The sequence below is a fragment of the Erinaceus europaeus genome, chromosome 23, assembly GCF_950295315.1.
Source record: "Erinaceus europaeus chromosome 23, mEriEur2.1, whole genome shotgun sequence".
In the NCBI taxonomy this organism is placed as follows: Eukaryota; Metazoa; Chordata; class Mammalia; order Eulipotyphla; family Erinaceidae; genus Erinaceus; species Erinaceus europaeus.
This window is the reverse complement of record NC_080184.1, coordinates 3,336,596-3,357,445: the sequence shown is the minus strand read 5'-3', so window position 1 is coordinate 3,357,445 and position 20,850 is coordinate 3,336,596. Positions and strand designations below refer to the sequence as shown.

The following is a 20,850-nucleotide window of genomic DNA, read 5'->3' as shown; positions in this document are numbered from 1 at the left end:
GGAGGCGGGGACCCCCGCAGCCCGCCGCCATCCGGGTCCCTGGCGGGAACTGGCCCCCCCGCACGCCCCCCGCCAACGCCCCCCGGCTCCCCCGGCGTCCGCGGCCTGCGCCCCGCTCCCCGCAGGCCTCGCTCAGGCTCGCTCGGGCCTGGCCGCGGCCTAGGCCCCGCGGCTCCCCCTGCGGCCCCGCCGACTCACCTGGACGCGGGCGGGCAGGCCCGGGGCTGCTCGGGGGCGGGCGGGCGGCGGCGGCGGCGGCGCTAACGGCTCCGCTCGGCCTCGGTAGCGGCGGCGGCAGAGGCGGCGGCGGCGGCGGGAGCGGCGGGAGCGACGACGGCGACGGCGACGGCGGCGGCGGCGGCGGCGGCGGCTCCTCCTCAGCGCGCACGACCCGCTCCGGCCCGCGGCCCCCACCCCGCGCGAGACACGCCCCCTGCGCCGGCAGCGCGCGCGTTGATTGGTGGGCGCCCGGCGAGGCGCGGCGTTGATTGGTCGGCGCGGCTGTCTCTCTTGCTCGCGGCGCGCGCGCGGCCGGCGAGGCGGGACTTCCGGTCGGCGCCGCCTGCGAACGGCCGGCGGAGAGGGAGACGCGGGGTGGCCGGCCATGGCCGCGCTCGCTGGCTGGGGACGGCGGCACCCGCTAGGAGGCCGCGCGGGGAGGGGAGGGGAGGGGGAGGGAGGGGCTAGGCCGCCGCCTTTGTCACCTCTGCCGTCCTAGCAGGTACCGGGTGGTCAGCCTGCCCCGGGTTGGGAGGAGGATGCAACGGGAGGCGGGGTGGGGGGCCCGTGGGGAGAGATCGGGAGACCGGACGCGGGTTCGAATCCCGATCTCGCCGCTTCCGCCGGCGCGAGCGCGGAGGACCGTGGATGACGTCACCTCCTCGGGGCAGGGAAGCGGGGCAAAGGGTTCAAGGGGGGGAGGGCTGGCTCCCTCCCAGGGCCCGGCTCCAGCTAGCGGGTGTCCAGAATTCCTACGTGCATTCGTTTATTTCTTCGTTCACGCATGCATTTACTCATTTATGCATGCATTTACTCATTTATGCATGCATGCATTTACTCATTTATGCATGCACGCATTTACTCATGTATGCATGCATTTACTCATTTATGCATGCACACATTTACTCATTTATGCACGCATGCATTTACTCATTTGTGCATGCATGCATTTACTCATTTATGTATGCATGCATTTACTCATTTATGTATGCATGCATTTACTCATTTATGTATGCACGCATTTGCTCATTTATGCATGCACGCATTTGCTCATTTATGCATGCACGCATTTTCTCATTTATGCATGCATGCATTTACTCATTTATGCATGCATTTACTCATTTATGCATGCATACATCCATTCATTCATTCATTCATTCACGTGCATCCTATTTGGGGCTAGGGTGAGACCATGGCGGAGGTTCTGCAAACAGACTCTCCTGCCTGAGGCTCTGAGGTCCCGGCATGCAATTCCCCCAGCACCACCATCAGCCAAAAAGCTGAGCCGGGGCTCTGGGGAAAAATAATCAAACAACAACAACAACAATCAATAATAATCATGGGCCAAATGGTGGCGTGCTTGGTTAAGCGGCTGAGTTACGGAACACAGACGGCGGCCCCTGGTAGACGTGTCTCTCTTGTCTCTTCTCTCTTTGTCTTTTTTAAAAAAATTTTTTTTCTGCATTATCTTTGTTTATTTATTGGGTAGAGACAGCCAGACATCGAGAGGGAAGGGAGTGATAGAGACAAAAAGAGACATCTGCAGCCCTGATTCACCATTTGCAAAGCTTTCCCCCTGCAGGTGGGGAGCAGGGGATGGAACCTGGGTCTTTGAGCGCTGTAACATGTGCACTCAACCAGGTGCGCCACTACTTGGCCCCTTCTTTTTTTTTCCTCTCTCTCTCCCTTTTTTTTCCCCCAGAGCCTTGCTCAGCTCTGGCTGATGGTGGTGCTGGGGATGGAACCTGAGACTTTGGAGTCTCAGGCAGGAGGGTCTCTTTGCAGAACCATGACACTGTTTCTCCCCTGCCCTCTGTCTCCCCCTTCCCTCTTGATTTCTAGGTGTCTCGATCCAATAAGTAAGTAAAGATAATAAAAAGGCGCGTGGGGGGGGGAGAATAATCGTAATGACAGAAAGGAAATCCCCACCTGCAGGGGCAAAGTATCACAAGCGGTGAAGCAGGGCTGCAGGTGTCTCTCTCTTTCTATCTCCCCTTGCCCTCTCAATTTCTCTCTGTCCTATCCAGTTTTTTTAATTTAATTTTTAAAGGACACCACCAGAAGAAGTATATTCATAGTGCCGGCACTGAGCCTCAGCAACTGGGGGAAAAAAAAGAAATGAATCAAATAACCCCTGTGAAGTTCCGGTCAGCTTGCAGGCAGTGAACAGACAGACAGGAAGACCATCATCACCCTTTAAGCAAAAACTCAAAGATGTATTTTTAAAGATATTTATTTATTTATTCCCTTTTGTTGCCCTTGTTTTTTATTGTTGTTGTTGTTGTTATTGATGTCGTCGTTGTTGGATAGGACAGAGAGAAATGGAGAGAGGAGGGGAAGACAGAGAGGGGGAGAGAAAGACAGACACCTGCAGACCTGCTTCACCGCCTGTGAAGCGACTCCTCTGCTGGTGGGGAGCCGGGGGCTCGAACCGGGATCCTTATGCCGGTCCCTGCGCTTTGTGCCACCTGCGCTTAACCCACTGCACTACCGCCTGACTCCCGCTCAAAGATATTTTAATGTTTCTGACCAGAGCCCTGCTCAGCTCTGGCTGATGGTGGTGCTGGAGATTGAACCCGGGACCCCAGAGCCTCAGGCAGGAGAATCTGCTGTAGAATCTTTATACTAATCTTTTTTTCTTATTTTATTGCTTTTAGGATTCTTGGATCAGGAAATAGCTCACCTGGTAGTGTGTAAACCGTACTGTGAACAAGACCCTGGGTTCAAACCCTGGAACCTCATGGAAGCATCATGGGCATCTCTGAAGAACTCTATGGATGGTGCAGCAGTGGGATGGTGTCTCTTCTCTGTCAGTCTCTCCGACTCTCATCTCTGGGGGTGGGATCGGGTGGTAGCGCAGCGAGTTAAGCGCACATGGCACAAAGCACAAGGACCGGCATAAGGATCCCGGTTCGAGCCCCCGGCTCCCCACCTGCAGGGGAGTCGCTTCCCAGGCGGTGAAGCAGGTCTGCAGGTGTCTGTCTTTCTCTCCCCCTCTCTGTCTTCCCTTCCTCTCTCCACTTCTCTCTGTCCTACCCAACAACAACGACAGCAGTAACAACAACAATAACTACGACAACAATTAAAAAAAACAAGGGCAACAAAAAGGGAAAATAGGGGCCAGGCGGTGACACACTTGGTTAAGTGCGCACGTTACAGTGTGCGAGGATCCAGGTTTAAGCCCCTGGTCCCCACCTGCAGGAGGAAAACTTCACGAGAGGTGAAGCAGGGGCTGCAGGTGTCTCTCTATCATTCTCCTCTATCTCCCCCTCTCAATTTCTCTGTCTCTGTACAATAATAAATAAAACATTAAAAAACATTTTTTTTAAAAAAGGGAAAATAAATAAATATAAAAAAGGGGGTTGAGGACCTGACAGGATTGCATCCTGGTTCTACAAATGACTCTCCTGCCTGAGGCTCTGAGGTCCCAGGTTCCATCCCCAGCACCACCATTAGAAGTCAGAGCTGAACAGGGCTCTGGTTTTTCTCGTTGTATCGCTCTCATTGAAATAAAATAAGATAAGGGAGTGGTCCAGGAGGTGGTGCAGTGGATTATGTATTGGACTGTCAAGCATGAGGTCCTGAGTTCGATTCCTAGCCTCACATGTGCCAGAGGGAGGCTTTGCTTCCTCCTCTCCATATCTCTATCTCTCTCTCCCTCTCTCTCTCTCTCTCCCCCCCCCTTTCATTAATAAATCACTGTTTGCAAACAAACTTTAAGTATTTATTTTATTATTAATGAGAGCCAGAACTTCACTCTGCAAACATGTAATGTCAGGGATTGAACTCAGGTCCTCGTGCTTTTGAGAGTAAGGGGCAGACAGCATCATTGGTTCTGCAAAGAGACTCTCCTGCCTGAGGCTCCAAAGTCTCAGGTTCAATCCCCAGCACCACCATCAGTCAGAGCTGAGCAGGACTCTGCAGCGGGGAAATTTAGGAATGTGAAATTCAAAGTTGGACCTCTGGCATGAATTGTACCAGAAGGGCCCCTCTGGTTCTATGTCTTTCTCTCTGTCTCTCTCTCTCTCTCTCTCTCTGTGTCTTTCTCTTTCTTTTTGGATATTCACCACTTGTAAATCGACACACACACACCCCCCGTGCATGCAGGTGGGGAGCTGGGGACTCAAACAAGAATCCTTACTCAGATCCTTAGTCACTCTGTGCATCTGACCCCTACGCTACCTCCCAACCCCTTTGTTTCTTAAAGCCTTTATTTAGTTGTTAATGAGAAAGATAGGAGGAAAAAGAAAGAGCCTTCTAGTACATGTGCCACTGGGGATTGAACTTGGGACCTCATGCTTTGCTGAGTCCAGTGTGCAAGGACCCTGGTTCAAGCCCCGCTCCCCACCTACAGGGGGGAAAGCTTTACAAATGGTGAAGCGGGTCTGCAGGTATCTGTCTGTCTCTCTCCCGCTCTGTCTCCTCCTCCCCTCTCAATTTCTCTCTGTCTCTATCCAAAAGATTAAAGAGAGAGTTCAGTGCTTTATCCACTGTGCCACATCCAGGACCTGTCTCTCTCTCTCATAAATATTCATCAATAATTGTTTTTAATGAATGAAGCTGATCATTCATTCATTTTTTTTTTTTTTTTTGCCTCCAGGGTTATCGCTGGGGCTCGGTGCCTGCACTACGAATCCACTGCTCCTGTGCTCCTAGAGTCTGTTTTTCCCATTTTGTTGCCCTTGTTATTGTGCTTGTTGTATTTGTGATTGTTGTCATAGCTGCTGTCGTCGGATAGGACAGAGAAATGGAGAGAGGAGGGGAAGACAGAGAGGGGGGAGAGAAAGATAGACATCTGCAGACCTGCTTCACCGCCTGTGAAATGACTCCCCTGCAGGTGGGGAGCCGGGGGCTCAAACCAGGATCCTTTTACACCGGCCCTTGCGCTTTGTGTCACGTGCACTTAACCCACTGCGCTACCGCCCAACTCCCTTTTTTTTTTTTTTTTTTCTTTTCCTACCAGAACACTGTTCAGCTCTGGTTTATGGTGGGGCAAGGGATTGAACCTGGAGCCTCAGGCCTGAGAATCTCTTTGCAAAACCATTATGCTATCTGTCACCGCCCCCATTCATTCATCTTTATTTTACTTTTCTTCTTTTATTTTACTGGAGCTCTGCTCTGATTGATTTACGGTGGTCTGGAGGTTTGAACCTGGAGTCTCAGAGCCTCGAGCATGAGATTCACTTACAGAACCAGGATGGTAGCTCCGCGGAAGTCATCTAAACACCCTCTCTGTCATTAACCCGACTCTTTTTGGTACAGCCTTACATGTTAACACACATTGTACTGAAAACTCCAAGCAAGGACCAGTAAGACAAGTCCCCTCCTCAGTGAGCTACTTTGTGGGAACCTAGATTCTAACCCAGCCCCCGCTGCGTTGGAGGAAGCTGCGGTGTTGTGATCTGTCTCTCTCTTTTTCTTTCTTTTTTTAAATATTTTATTTATTTATTATTGCATAGAAATTGAGAGGGAGGGGAAGAGAGAGAGAGACAGAAAGACACCTGCAGCCCTGATTCACTACTTGTGAAGCTTTCCTCTGCAGGTGGGGACCAGGGGCTTGAACCTGGATCCTTACGCACTGTAATGTCTGTGCTTAACCAGGTGTACCACTATGTGGCCCCTCTCTTTAATTTTTCAAATATTGTGTGTGGGTTTTTTTTGTTTTTAATAACTTAAAAATCATCTTTATTGGGAGTCGGGCTGTAGCGCAGCGGGTTAAGTGCACATGGCACAAAGCGCAAGGATCGGCATAAAGATCCCAGTTCTAGCCCCGGCTCCCCAACTGCAGGGGAGTCGCTTTACAAGTGGTGAAGCAGGTCTGCAGGTGTCTATCTTTCTCTTCCCTTCTGTCTTCCCCTCCTCTCTCCATTTCTCTCCGTCCTATCCAACGACAACAATAATAACTACAACCAAAAAACAAGGGCAACAAAAGGGAATAAATAAATATAAAAAAAATATCTTTGGGAGTCGGGCGGTAGTGTAGCAGGTTAAGCACAGGTGGCACGGAGCGCAAGGACCAGGGTAAGGATCCTGCTTTGAGCCCCCAGCCAGCTCCCCACCTGCAGGGGGAGTCGATTCACAGGCAGTGAAGCAGGTCTGCAGGTGTCTGTCTTTCCCTCTCTCTGTCTTCCCCTCCTCTCTCCTTTTCTCTCTGTCGTATCCAACAACAACAATAACTACAACAACAATGAAACGAGGGCAACAAAAGGGAATAAATATATAAAAAAAAGTTTAAAAAATTATCTTGTTGGATAGAGACAGTCAGAAATCAAGAGGGAAGGGAGTGATAGGGAGAGAGACAGACACCTGCAGCCCTACTTAAGCACTTGCAAAGCTTTCCCCCTTCAGGTAGGGACTGGGGGCTCAAACCCAGGTCCTTGCACACTGTAATGTGTGCCCTCAGCCAGGTGCACCACCACCCAGCCCCATATGTGTGTGTTTTAAATATTTATTTCCTTTTGTTGCCCTTGTTTTATTGTTGTAGTTATTAATGTCATCGTTGTTGCTGAGGACAGAGAGAAATGGAGAGAGGAGGGGAAGACAAGAGAGGGGGAGAGAAAGACAGACACCTGCAGACCTGCTTCACCGCCTGTGAAGTGACTCCCCTGCAGGTGGGGAGCCGGGGACTCGAACCGGGATCCTCATGCTGGTCCTTGCGCTTTGTGCCATGTGCATTTAACCCGCTGCGCTACTGCCTGACTCCCACGAGAGTCTTTTTCTTAGTGATATATTATTTACTTAATGAGAGAGAACTAGGTGATGGATGGATGGGTAGATAAGTAGATAGATAGGACGGAGAGGGTCCTGCTGAGCTCTGGCTGATGGTGGTGCTGGGGATAGAGCCCAGGACCTTCAGAGCCTCAGGCAGGAAAGTCTCTTTGCAGAACCATGATGTTATCACACCCACCCCTGTCTCTGTTTAAGAATAGTTAAGGACTCGTGATGGGATTATCCTGGATTATAAAGATAGGACCAGCTAATCTCAAGGATTATGATAAGAAGTAGGTGAGAACATGAGACCTAGGGAGAAACAGACCTGGTGGAGCTGGAGGGACAGCAGGGTGGTTCTGCAGAGAGACCCTCCTGCCTGAGGCTCTGAGGTCCCAGGTTCAGTCCCCAGCACCACCATCAGCCAGAGCTGAGCAGGGCTGATTCACACACACACACACACACACAACACACACACACACACACATACTTTTCATCTTTCTCCACCTTTCTTTCCTTCTTTCCCTTCTCTTTCTTTGTTTCTTTCTGTCTTTCTTTCATTTATAGAGATATGAGAGTCAGGTTTGAACTCAGACCCTTCTTCTTAAGACTTGCACACACTGTAATCCCCCCATGGCCCTCTCTCTCGCCCAGTCTGTTTTTTCTCTAAGATTATTTATTTATTGTTGCTCTTGTTTTATTGTTGTAGTTATCATTGTTGTTGGACAGGACCGAGAGAAATGGAGGGAGGAGGGGAAGACAGAGAGGAGAGAAAGACAGACACCTGCAGACCTGCTTCACCGCCTGGGAAGCGACTCCCCTGCAGGTGGGGAGCCGGGGGCTCCAACCGGGATCCTTAGGCCGGTCCAGTGGTGCAAAGCGCTTAACCCGCTGCGCTACCCCCAGACTCCCTCTTCTCTTTCTTTCTCCTCCCCTTCCTCTCCCTTCCCTCCCATTCTCTCTCTCCTCTCCCTCCCTCCCTCTCTCTTCTCTTTCCCTCTCTCTCTCTCTCCACCTCCCCCTCTCTTCCCTCTCAGGACCCCGGCCCTGGCAAGACCCAGTGACACCCAGCTCTTCTCCCCAGCCCAGTGCCCTGCGGAGCTCCACGCCCAAGCCAGGTGCCACCTCCTGGCAGGCAGGGGGCACCAGCTCCCTGGGCACCGCGGACCTGTCACTCACCTGTGTGGGCGGGGCCAAGAGGCCCTAGCACCGCCCCCCAGGGAGCGCCTGCCCAAGGGGCTGAGCAGGAAGTGTGCTCCTGAGCGCGCGCTCTCTCTCTCTCTCTCTCTCTCTCTCTCTCTCTCTCTCTCTCTCTCTCTCTCTCTCTCTCCTTCTCCCTCTCTCCTTCTCCCTCTCTCCCTCTTTCATTCAGTCTCCCCTCTGTTTCTTTCCCCTCTCCCTTCCTCTCTGCTCTCATTCAGTCTCTCCTGTCTTCCTATCCCTCTCCCCCCTCTCCCTCCCTCTTTCTTCTTTCTCAGTCTTTTGTTTCTCTCTCCTCATTCAGTCTCCTGTCTCTCTCCCCCCTCCCTCTCTCTCCTCTCTCAGTCTTTCCTTTCCCTCTCCCCTCCCTCTCTCTCCTCTCTAATTCAGTCTCTCCTTCCTACTCTCGCACTCCTCCCCTCCTCTCCTATCTCATTCAGTCTCCCCTGTTTCTCTCTCCTCTTTCCCTCTCTCTCCTCTCTCACTCAAGTCTCTCCTCTCTCTCCCTCTTCCCCTCCTCTCTCCCTTCCCCTCCTCTCTCTTCTCCTGTCTCCCTATCTCCCCCCTCTCTCTTTGCTCCCTTTCTCCCTCTTTCTCTCCTTCCCCACCCCCTCTCTCCTCTCTCTGCTTTCTTTCCTTCTCCTCCTCTCTCCCCCAGCACCCTCTCCCCCTCCTCTCTGTCTGTCTGTCTGTCTCCCCACCCCCTCTCTTGTCTTTGGCTTACTTTTTGTTTTCTGCCTCCAGGGTCATCACTAATACTCAATACTGGCACTAAGAATCCCCTCCTTCTGGGGGCCATTTCCCCCCATTTTTATTGGATAGAGACAGAGAGAAATTGAGAGAGGAGGGGGAGCTAGAGAGGGAGAGAGCCACCTGCAGCCCTGCTTCACCACCCCGGAAGCGACCCCCCTCTTTTCCCTGTTCCTCTTCTTTCTCTTCCAACTCCCTCTCCCTCACTTTCTCTCTCTTATGTTCCTTTCTCTCTCTCTCTCTCTCTCTCTCTCTCCCTCTCTCCCTCTCTTTCCCCCTCCCCCTCTCCTCTGGCAAGGCCACCAGTGAGCTCTTTATCTCCCCGAGGGGCAAAGGTTATAGGGGCCCTTTGGCTCTGAGGCCGAGGCCCAGGGTCAGGGGAGGTCCCGGTTTCCCCTGCCGGCACTGGGGGTGTGTCCCTGCACAACCCGCCCCCCTTCACACCCCCTCTCACTCTCCTTCCTTGGCATGATTTCTCTCAGAGAGAGAGATACCTGTAGCCCCACCCCACCACTCGTGAAGCTTTCCCCCTGCAGGTGGGAACCGGGGGATTTGAACCCAGGTCCTTGCAGTCTGTGCGCTTAACGGGGTGCACCCCTGCCCAGCCTCCTGGGTTTCCTAAAACCAACAGACAAAACAAACAGCTATTAGGAGGCGGGGGGGGGGGGGGGGGGGGGGGCAGCACACCTGGTTGAGCGCACATGTTACAGTGCTCAAGGATCCAGGTTCGAGCCCCCGGTCCCCACCTGCAGGTGGGTCACTTCGCAAGTGGTGAAGCAGATCTGCAGGTGTCTTATCTTTATGTCTTCCTCTGCCTTCCTCTCCTCTCTCAATTTCTGTCTGACCTATCCACAACAATAGCTATTAACAACAGTAACAGTAACAACCACAACAAGGGCAACAAAATGGGAAAAATAGCCTCCAGAAGCAGGGGATTAGTAGTGCTGGCACCGAGCCCCAGCGATAACCCTGGAAGCAAAAAAAAAAGATTTTTTATTTTAATTTTTAAAAATATTTATTCCCTTTTGTTGCCTTTGTTGTTTAATTGTTGTAATTATTGTTGTTATTGATGTCATCATTGTTGGGTAGGACAGAGAGAACAGGGGGAGAGAAAGACAGACACCTGCAGACTTGCTTCACCGCCTGTGAAGCGACTCCCCTACAGGTGGGGAAACGGGGGCTCGAACTGGGATCCTTCCGCAGGTCTTTGCGCTTTGCGCCATGTGCGCTTAACCGGCTGTGCTACCCCCCGACTCCCGGAATTGGTTTTTTTTTTTTTTTTCAATCTGCACCCTGCTCAGCTCTGGCTGATGGTGGTGCCGGGAATTGAACCTGGGACCTCAGAGCCTCAGGCAGGAGAGAGCCACTGTGCTGTCTCCCCAATCCCCATTCACTAGGCATTTACATCCAACTGTCACAGGTGTTGGGGGCGGTGGGGCCAGAGTGTTAAACACCCAACTCTGGCAGTACCCCTGTGGTCCCATATCCCCGGTTAGCCCCTCTGGCCTAGCTGCAGCCGCGGAAGCTCCCCCTAGAGGCCCCACATTCCCCAGACTTAAGTCTGGATGAGTTGGTAACGGGCTTCCAAGCGTCCCCTGGGCTCCTTTCAGTGGTAAGGCGCTGTATCAATCCCTGCACTCCTTACAGCCCAGTGATTGATAAGATCTGGTAGAGCAAAGGTGACAAACGGCCTCTTCACTGGAGGAGGAGGAGGAGCAGGGACCTGGTGTGGGAGGCGGGGAGGTGGGGTAGGAGAGTGGGGTCACGGGCAAGGAACGATCCCCTGCTGCCTGACCCTCAAGCTTGAGGCCCTGGGTTCCATCTCTGGCATCGCATGTGCTAGAGTGATGCTCTGGTTCTTTCTCTCTTTCCAGTTAATGAGAGAAATACAAATACATCAGGGAGTCGGGCAGTAGCGCAGCAGGTTAAGCGCACAATTGCAAAGCGCAAGGAGCTGCTTAAGGATCCCAGTTCAAGCCCTGGGCTCCCCACCTGCAGGGGAGTCGCTTCACAGGTGGTGAAGCAGGTCTGCAGGTGTCTGTCTTTCTCTCCCCCTCTGTCTTCCCCTCCTCTCTCCATTTCTCTCTGTCTTATCCAACAACAACAATGGCAACAACAATAACAACAAGGGCAACAAAATGGGGGGAAAATGGCCTCCAGGAGCAGTGGATTCATGGTGCAGGCACTGAGCCCCAGCAATAACCCTAGAGGCAAAAAAAAAAATCCCACATATGTAAAGAGCTCTGACAAATCAACAAGAAAAGGCAGGGTTAGGGAGACAGCACGATGGTTCTGCAAAGAGACTCTCCTGCCTGAGGCCCTGAGTTCCTGGGTATGAGTCCTGGCAGCACCTGGGACACCATGGGTTTTCTCTGCCAGAGCTGGCTTGTCCCTCGCCCTGATACCACTAGGGACATGTGTCCCCATCCTGCTACCCATCTGACCCTTATCCCAGGGCTTAGGGGCCCAGAGGCCTGAGCTGGAGCTGTGCAGGGCAGAAGGAGGAGTATCAGTGTCTCCCTCTCTGTCTCTGTGTGTGTGTGTCTGTCATACACACACTTAAACGGAGCAGGTGAGAGTGCAAAGGCCATTGAGCAGAAACCTTCCTAACAGGAAGTCCCTGCAGATCTGGGGCACAGATGGGGATATCCAATACCAGCTTCCTCCTCCTCCTCCTATTGCCTCCTTTTTCTCCCCCCCATCCCCATCCTTCTCTGTTCCTTTGCTTCTGTTTTGTTTACATAGAACAGAGAGAAATTGAGAGGGAAGGGGGAGCTAGAAAGGGAGAGAAACGGAGAGACACCTGCAGCCCTGCTGCACCACTCGTGAAGCTTTCCTCCTGCAGGTGGGGACCAGGGGCTTGAACCCGGGGCGCTGAGTATGGTACCCTGTACTAATCAGGTGTGCCGCTGTCTGCATCTCTGTCTGTTTCTTTTTTTCTTGTTTGTATGTTTATCTGTTTTTTTTTTAAATTGGGGAATGAATGTTTTCCATTCAACAGTAAGTACAGTAGTTTGTACATGCATAACATCCCCCAGTTTCCCATAGAACAATACAACCCCCACTAGGTCCTCTGTCATCCTTCTTGGACCTGTGTTCTCCCCACCCACCCACCCCAGAGTCTTTGACTTGGGTGCGATACTCCAATTCCATTTCAGGTTCGACGTGTTTTTTTTTTTTTTCTTTTTTTTTTCTTTTTTTTTCTTTAAGAAAGGATTAATTAACAAAACCATAGGGTAGGAGGCGTACAACTCCACACAATTCCCACCACCCAATCTCCATATCCCACCCCCTCCCACGATAGCTTTCCCATTCTACATCCCTCTGGGAGCATGGACCCAGGGTCATTGTAGGTTGCAGAAGGTAGAAGGTCTGGCTTCTGTAATTGCTTCCCCGCTGAACATGGGCATTGACTGGTCGGTCCATACTCCCAGTCTGCCTCTCTCTTTCCCTAGTAAGGTGTGTCTCTGGGGAAGCTGAGCTCCAGGACACATTGGTGGGGTCTTCAATCCAGGGAAGTCTGGTCGGCATCCTGATGACACCTGGAACCTGGTGACTGAAAAGAGAGTTAACATACAAAGCCAAACAAATTGTTGAGCAATCATGGACCCAAAGCTTGGAAAAGTGGAGATGAAGTATTAGGGAGGTACTCACTGCAAACTCTAGTGTACTTCTGCTTTCTTACTTTGGTGCCATACTCCAAACTCAGTCAATTTCTGCTTTGCGTTTCTACTTCTTTTTTTTTTACATTCATAACATTCCCCAGATTCCCATTTAACAATACAACCCCCACTATTTCATTCATCATTTTTCATGGACCTGTATTCTCCCCACCCACCCACCCACCCACCCCAGAGTCTTTTACTTTGGTGTAATACTCCAATTCGATTTCAGGTTCGACTTGTGTTTTCTTTTCTAATCTTGTTTTTCAACTTCGGCCTGAGAGTGAGATCATCCCATATTCATTCTTCTGTTTCTGACTTATTTTACTTAACATGAATTTTTCAAGGTCCATCCAAGATCGGCTGAAAACGGTGAAGTCACCATTTTTACAGCTGAGTAGTATTCCATTGTGTATCTAGACCACAACTTGCTCAGCCACTCATCTGTTGTTGGACACCTGGGTTGCTTCCAGGTTTTGGCTGTTACAAATTGTGCTGCCAAGAACATATGTGTACACAGATCTTTTTGGATGGATGTGTTGGGTTCCTTAGGATATATCCCCAGGGGAGTCGGGCTGTAGCGCAGCGGGTTAAGCGCAGGTGGCGCAAAGCACAAGGACCGGCATAAGGATCCCGGTTCGAACCCCGGCTCCCCACCTGCAGGGGAGTCACTTCACAGGCGGTGAAGCAGGTCTGCAGGTGTCTATCTTTCTCTCCTCCTCTCTTTCTTCCCCTCCTCTCTCCATTTCTCTCTGTCCTATCCAACAACGACAACAACAATAATAACTACAACAATAAAACAACAAGGGAAACAAAAGGGAATAAATAAAATAAAAATTAAAATTAAAAAAAAAGGATATATCCCCAGGAGAGGAATTGCAGGGTCATAGGGTAGGTCCATTTCTAGCCTTCTGAGAGATCTCCAGACTGCTCTCCACAGAGGTTGGACCCATTGACATTTCCACCAGCAGTGCAGGAGGGTTCCTTTGACCCCACACCCTCTCCAGCATTTGCTGCTGTTACCTTTTCTGATGTCTGACATTCTCACAGGAGTGAAGTGGTATCTCATTGTTGTCTTTATTTGCATTTCTCTGACAATCAGAGACTTGGAGTATTTTTTCATGTGTTTCTCAGCCTTTTGGATCTCTTCTGTGGTGAATATTCTGTCTAAATACTCCCCCTATTTTTGGATGGGGTTATTTATTGACTTGTTGAGTTTGGCAAGTTCTTTATATATGTTGGTTATTAAACTCTTGTCTGATATATGGCATGTAAAGATCTCCCATTCTGTGAGGGGTCTCTTGGTTTGGGTAGTGGTTTCTTTTGCTGTGAAGAAGTTTTTTAATTTGATGTAGTCCCATAGGTTTATGCTGCTGTCTTCTTTTCTTATCTATCCTCCTCCCCCCTTTCCTCCTCTTTTCTCCTATTCTTTTTTTTAAAAATACTTATTTATTATCTTTTGTTGCCCTTGTTTTATTGTTGTAGTTATTATTGTTGTCATCACTGTTGGATAGGACAGAGAGAGAAATGGAAAGAGGAGGAAAAGACAGGGAGAGAAAGATAGACACCTGCAGACCTGCTTCACCGCCTGGGAAGCGACTCCCCTGCAGGTGGGGAGCCGGGGCTCGAACCGGGATCCTTACTCCGGTCCTTGTGCTTTGCGCCACCTGCGCTTAACCCGCTGCGCTACCGCCCGACTCCCCACCTTCTCCTATTCTCCTTTCTCATTCTTCCTCCTTTTTATTTCTTTTTCTTCTTTTATTCCTGTACCATGGATCTACCATTCCCAACAGCCTTTTTTTTTTTTTGCCATTTTTTTCTTTTTCTATTTTTATTAGATAAGTCAGAAATTGAGAGGGGAAGGGAGAGGGAGAGAGGGAGACAGAGAGACCCCTGCAGCCCTGCTTCACCACTCGTGAAGCTTTCCCCCTGCAGGTGGGGACTGGGGGCTCGAACCGGGTCCATCTACATCAGCCAGCTGCACCACCATCACCCAACCCAATCTTCCAACCCAATTTTCCTCCTCATCTCCCTCCTCCTCCTCTTTTTCTTCCTCCTCCCTCTTTCTCTTTCTCCTCCTCCTCTTCTTCCTTCCTCCTCCCTCTCCTCCTCCTCCTTCTTTATCTTCCTCTTCTCTCTCCCTCCTCCTCCTCCTCCCCCCTTCGATTTCTCTTGCCACCAGAGTTATCGCCAAGGCTCCACACCTGCACAACTTCCCAGCAGCCTTTGCTCTGTTTTTGTTTTAAGACAGAAGCCCAGGCACCACATGGAAGGTGCCTCAGCACCAGGGGGAACTCCAGGACTTCTCCGTCCCCCCCCTCTCCCTGTCTCATTGTATCTGATGTGAAAGGAATGAGGAACATTGGCTAGGGAGTGGAGAAATCCTCTGAGTATGATTGCAGACAGACTCACACACCAAGACAGGAAAGAGAAAACCCTCCTCCCTCCCTGTGACAATGACCAGGGTGTCCATGGTCACTCACTTCAGGGCAGGGAAAGTGCCAAGAGATTCCTTTCATTTACTCAGTGCCAGCTGGGAGCCAGGGCTAAGGCAGAGCTGTGAACACCTAAGTGAGAAGAGCCAGCCCAGCACAGAGCTGATGGGCAGGGACCAGGAAGATTTTCTCTCCTTGCCTTCCTGCCTTCCTTCCTTTCTTTCTTTCTTTCCTTTTCCCTTCCTTTTTTTAAATATCTATTTAGTTTTCCCTTTTGTTGCCCTTTTTTTTTTATTGCTGTTGGAGTTGTTATTGATGTCGTCATTGTTGGATAGGACAGAGAAATGGAGAGAGGAGGGGGAGAGAAAGACAGACACCTGCAGACCTGCTTCACCGCCTGGGAAGTGACTCCCCTGCAGGTGTGGAGCCGGGGGCTTGAACCAGGATCCTTACTCCGGTCCTTGCGCTTTGCGCCATGTGCACTTAACCCGCTGTGCTACCGCCCGACTCCTCTTTCTTCCTTTTTTTTAAAAAAAAATATTTATCCCCTTTTATTGTTGCCTTTGTTTTTTATTGTTGTAATTATTGATGTTGTCATCGTTGGATAGGACAGAGAGAAATGGAGAGAGGAGGGGAAGACAGAGAGGGGGAGAGAAAGACAGACACCTGCAGACCTGCTTCACCGCCTGGGAAGCGACTCCCCTGCAGGTGGGGAGCCGGGGGCTCGAACTGGGATCCTTACACCGGTCCTTTGGATTTGCGCCACCTGCGCTTAACCTGACGCATTACCACCAGACTCCCTCTTTCTTCCTTCTTAAAGATTATATTGGCTGACAAGACAGCCTAATGGTGATGCAATAAGACTTTCATGCCTGAGACAGTTAAGGTCCCAGGTTCAATCCCCAGCACCACCATAAACCAGAGCTGAGAAGTGGTCTGGTTTCCTCTCTCTGTGCATGTCTTTCTCTTTGTATCTCTCTCATTAAAAAAAAAAAAAATTAAGGGGCCAGCCGGTAGTGAAGCAGTCTAAGGGCCTGCGTAAGGATCCTGGTTCAAGCCCTCGACTCCCCACCTGCAGGGGTGGGGGGGTCACTTCACAGGCAGTGAAACAGGTCTGCAGACGTCTTATCTGTCTCTCCCCCCTCTGTCTTCCCCTCCTCTCAGTTTCTCTGTCCTATCCAACAACAACAACAGCAGTAACAACAACAATAACAAGGGCAACAAAATGGGAAAAATGGCCTCCAGGAGCAGTGGATTCGTAATGTAGGCACTGAGCCCCAGCGATAACCCTGGAGCCTAAATAAGTAAATATAAAATTTTTTTAAAAGATTTATTTATTGGGGCAGGTTGTGGTGCACCTGGTTGAGTGCAATTGTTACAATGCACAAGGCCCCAGGTTCAAGCCCCCAGTCCCCACCTGCAAGGGGGAAGGAAAGCTTTGCAAGTGGTGGAGCAGGGCTGCAGCTGTCTCTATCTCCCCATCCCCTCTCAATTTCTGACTGTATCCAATCAATAAAGATAAGATTTGGGGGTCAGGTGGTAGCGCAGCTGGTTAAGCGCACATGGCGCAGAGCGCAGGGCCTGGTGTAAAGGATCCCGGTTCGAGCCCCCGGCTCCCCACATGCAGGGGAGTCGCTTCCCAGGCGGTGAAGCAGGTCTGCAGGTGTCTGTCTTTCTCTCCCCCTCTCTGTCTTCCCCTCCTCTCTCCATTTCTCTCCTATCCAACAACAATGACATCAATAACAACAATGATAACTACAACAATAAAACAACAAGGGCAACAAAAGGGAATGAATAAATATTAGAAAAAAAAAAAAGCAAATAGCATCATAGCTATTTCTGAACCAGAAATAGCATAGCATTCTACCAAAGATTCCGGTCTACCAAAGACCAAACAGCATAGCATTCTACCAAAGACTCCGGCCTGAGGCTCTGAGGTCCCAGGTTCAATCCCCAGCACCACCATCAGCCAGGGCTCAACAGGGTCTGAGTGTCTGGTCTCTGTGTGAGTGTCTCAAATAAATATACATATGGCTCAGTGTCTTTGTATTTTTGTTAGCTGCCTCTCCTGCCTGAGGCTCTGAAGTCCCAGGTTCAATCCCTCACACCACCAGAAAGCCGAGCTGAGCAGGGCCCCAGTTAATAATAATAATAATAACTCTTCATTTTCCTGAGAGAATTACAAACAAAAGCAGAAGAGGACAGTGAAGCGATTATGTTCATTGAGATACAATGTATAAAGACACCATTTGTAACGAAGACAGTATCAGGCTGGACAGGGCAGGGTTCTGTATACTATTGTAGCTAAATCTGGATTAACTCCTTGGGGGAGGTAAAATAATGGTTATGCAAAAAAGACTCTGAGCAGAAACCTACAAGGTTCCAGATTCAATCCCAGCACCACCATCAGCTGAGCAAAGCAGGGCTCTGGTAAAAAACAAGTGAGTAGGGAGTCGGGCAGTAGCGCAGCGGGTTAATCGCAGGTGGCACAAAGCGCAAGGACAACCGTAAGGATCCCAGTTCGGGCCCCCGGCTCCCCACCTGCAGGGGAGTCGCTTCCCAGGCGGTGAAGCAGGTCTGCAGGTGTCTGTCTTTCTCTCCCCCCTCCCTGTCTTCCCCTCCTCTCTCCATTTCTCTCTGTCCTATCTTAACAATGACGACATCATTAACAACAACAATAATAACTACAACAACAATTTTTAAAAAGCAAGGCAACAAATGGGAAAATAAATATCTATTAAAATAGATAAATGAGTAGGGTCAGGATTAAGCACTCAGACTACTCAGAATGCAAGGACCCAGATTCAAGCCCCTGGCCCCCACCTGGAGCGGGGGGAAGTTTAACGAATGAGGAAACAGGGCTGCAGGTGTCTCTCCCTCCCTATATCCCCTTCCCTTCTCAATTCCTCTCTATCTCTATCCCATAAGAAATCAATAAAAATTATTCCTTTGCTGAATATGGGCCCCAGATCAAATCGATGGACAGATCAAATTGATGGGGTTTACAGTTAACAATATTTATACACTTTCTTTTTTTTTTTTTTCCTCCTCCAGGGTTATTGCTGGGCTCGGTGCCTGCACCATGAATCCACCGCTCCTGGAGGCCATTTCCCCCCCCCTTTTGTTGCCCTTGTTGTAGCTTCGTTGTGGTTATTATTATTGCCCTTGTTGATTCAATTCGTTGTTGGATAGGACAGAGAGAAATGGAGAGAGGAGGGAAGACAGATAAGGGGAGAGAAAGACAGACACCTGCAGACCTGCTTCACCGCCTGTGAAGCGTCTCCCTTGCAGGTGGGGAGCCGGGGGCTCGAACCGGGATCCTTACGCCAGTCCCTGCGCTTTGCGCCATATGCGCTTAACCCACTGCGCCACCGCCCGACCCCCAATATTTATACACTTTCCTCATATTTGGGAGCTACTCTTCCCTGATCCAGCTTACTAGTCCTTTTTCCAACCATGAGACCATCTCCCCAGACAATAACCTGGGTCCACCTGCATATTAAATGTCAGGCTCAGGCAAAAATTAGTAAAGTCATGGGCCCCTTGGAATATACCTAGAAGACCTACTAGCTTTTTCCAAAACGGAAACCGTAAATCTTCATCTGCAATATTCTTGCCTTTAGGTTCATGATTAGTCAACAATTTGTCCTGCTTTCTATCTTAACTCTTTCAGCCATCAGGTTCCAGATGCTACCATGATGCCAACCTGACTTCTCTGGGCAGACGACCCCACCAATGTGTCCTGCGACCCTGCTTCCCCAGAACTCTGCCCCACTAGGGAAAGAGAGAGACAGGCTGGGAGTATGGATCCAACTGTCAACGCACATGTTCAGCAGAGAAGCAATTACAGAAGCCAGACCTCCCGCCTTCTGCACCCCATAATGATCCTGAGTCCATGCTTCCTGAGGGATAAAGGATAGGGAAGCTATCAGGGGAGGGGATGGGATACGGAATTCTGGGGGTGGGAATTGTGTGGAGTTGTTCCCTTCTTTTCCTATAGTCTTGTCAGTATTTTCATTTTCATAAATTAAAAAAAACTAAAAAATAAAAATAATGTAAAAGCAGGTGGTAGTGTTAATAAAAAAAAGAGGAACACAGCAGCTGTAAACATACCTTTGATAAAAATTGTCAAATTGAGGGGAGTCTGGTGGTAGTGCAGTGGGCTAAGCGCACGTGGCGCAAAGTGCAAGCACTGGCTTAAGGATTCTGGTTCAAGCCCCCGGATCCCCACCTGCAGGGGGGTCACTTCACAGGCAGTGAAGCAGGTCTGCAAGTGTCTGTCTTTCTCTCTCCCTCTCTGTCTTCCCCTCCTCTCTCCATTTCTTTCTGTCTTATCCAACAACGATGACATCAATAACAACAACAATAATAACTACAATAAAACAACAAGGGCAACAAGAAGGGAATTTTTTTTTTTGTCTCCAGGGTTATTGCCTGGGCTTGCTGCCTGCACCACGAATCCACTGCTCTTGGAGACCATTTCCCCCTTTTTTTGCCCTTATTGTTTTATCATTGTTGTTATTATCGTTGTTGTTGCTGTCGTTGGATAGGACAGAGAGAAATCGAGAGAGGAGGTGAAGACAGAGAGGGGGAGAGAAAGACAGACACCTGCAGACCTGCTTCACCGCCTGTGAAGCGACTCCCCTGCAGGTGGGGAGCCGGGCCTTGAACTGGGATCCCTAAGCCGGTCCTTGTGCTTCACACCACATGCGCTTAACCCTCTACACTACCGCCGGACTCCCATAAATATATATATTTTTTAAATTAAAAAAAAAAACACATCCAAAAATGGGGAGAGGACATGGACAGAATATTCACCACAGAAGAGATCCAAAAGGCTGAGAAACACATGAAAAAACACTTCCAGTCTTTGATTGTCAGAGAAATGCAAATCAAGACAACAATGAGATACCACTTCACTCCTGTGAGAATGTCACACATCAGAAAAGGTAACAGCAGCAAATGCTGGAGAGGGTGTGGGGTCAAAGAAACCCTCCTGCACTGCTGGTGGGAATGTCAATGGGTCCAACCTCTGTGGAGAACAGTCTGGAGAACTCTCAGAAGGCTAGAAATGGACCTACCCTATGACCCTGCAATTCCTTTCCCGGGGATATATCCTAAGGAACCCAACACATCCATCCAAAAAGATCTGTGTACACATATGTTCTTGGCAGCACAATTTGTAATAGCCAAAACCTGGAAGCAACCCAGGTGTCCAACAACAGATGAGTGGCTGAGCAAGTTGTGGAATATATACACAATGAAATACTACTCAGCTGTAAAAAATGGTGACTTCACCATTTTCAGCCGATCTTGGATGGACCTTGAAAAATTCATGTTAAGTAAAATAAGGCAGAAACAGAAGGATGAATATGGGATGATCTCACTCTCAGGGAGAAGTTGAAAAACAAGATCAGAAGAGAAAACACAAGTAGACCTGAACTAGAATTGGCATATTGCACCAAAGTAAAAAACTCTGGGGTTTGGGGAGGGGTGGAGAACACAGGTGCATGAAGGATGATAAAGGACCTAGTGGGGGTTGTATTGTTATATGGAAAACTGGGAAATGTTATGCATGTAGAAACTACTGTATTTTCTGTCGAATGTAAAACATTAATTCCCCAATAAAGAAATTAAAAATAAATTTAAAAAAATAAAAAAACAACCTTCATGGCAAGAAAAAAATAAACCCAAGTTCTCTCTCTTTAAAAAAAAAAAGAAAATATTAAAAGAAGAAGGAATATAAATAAAATAAGAGACAACATAAGTCCCTAAGGTGACAGTTTATCTCTGACTAGGAGCCTGGAGGAAGCTTTGGTCCACAATGTCTTGCCCGCCCCTGCTCACTCCCCATACACACACCCGCAGAGAAAACG

General features: G+C 49.7%; 1 long non-coding RNA gene across 1 annotated transcript; it reads left to right on the top strand.

The window, feature by feature from the left end:
- Positions 1-572: 572 nt before the first annotated feature.
- On the top strand, positions 573-19,039 carry LOC132535522 (uncharacterized). Its single transcript, XR_009547306.1, has 3 exons — positions 573-721; positions 2,877-3,015; positions 18,648-19,039. It is a non-coding gene; the product is annotated as an uncharacterized LOC132535522 (long non-coding RNA).
- The last annotated feature ends 1,811 nt before the right edge of the window (positions 19,040-20,850 follow it).